At 52.2% G+C, this 293-nt stretch overlaps 1 protein-coding gene across 2 annotated transcripts in view; it reads left to right on the top strand.

Moving 5' to 3' along the window:
- Positions 1-75: 75 nt before the first annotated feature.
- The window catches only part of TBL1XR1 (transducin (beta)-like 1 X-linked receptor 1), a 118,362-nt gene continuing 118,144 nt past the window's right edge, over positions 76-293 (top strand). For both annotated transcript variants that reach the window (XM_010572908.1, XM_010572909.1), the window contains exon 1: positions 76-227. The gene's annotated coding sequence lies outside the window, so the exon portion shown is untranslated. The remainder of the gene's footprint in view (positions 228-293) is intronic.

Raw genomic sequence — 293 nt, 5'->3', positions numbered from 1 at the left:
CTCCTCCTCTTGGTGTGGACACCTCAGCTAAAAAAAAAAAAATATATATATATATAATCGATACATATACGTGTGTACACACACAGACACACAGACACACACACAGATGTGTATGTATATATATATGGCTGTATAAAAAAAAAAGGAGGAGAGACAAACAAGGGTGAATTTCTTGTGCCTCCATTCCCAAGGAAGGGGGGAGCAGCCGCTCCGCCGACACTCGCAAGGTAAGGACCGGGGCCGGCCCGAGTGCGGGGCGGGCAGGGGCCGCGGCCGGGCCGGGCCGGAGCCGG

The sequence above is a fragment of the Haliaeetus leucocephalus genome, unplaced genomic scaffold, assembly GCF_000737465.1.
Source record: "Haliaeetus leucocephalus isolate CR32 unplaced genomic scaffold, Haliaeetus_leucocephalus-4.0 Scaffold362, whole genome shotgun sequence".
Classification (NCBI taxonomy): Eukaryota; Metazoa; Chordata; class Aves; order Accipitriformes; family Accipitridae; genus Haliaeetus; species Haliaeetus leucocephalus.
This window is presented reverse-complemented; position numbering and strand designations above follow the sequence as displayed.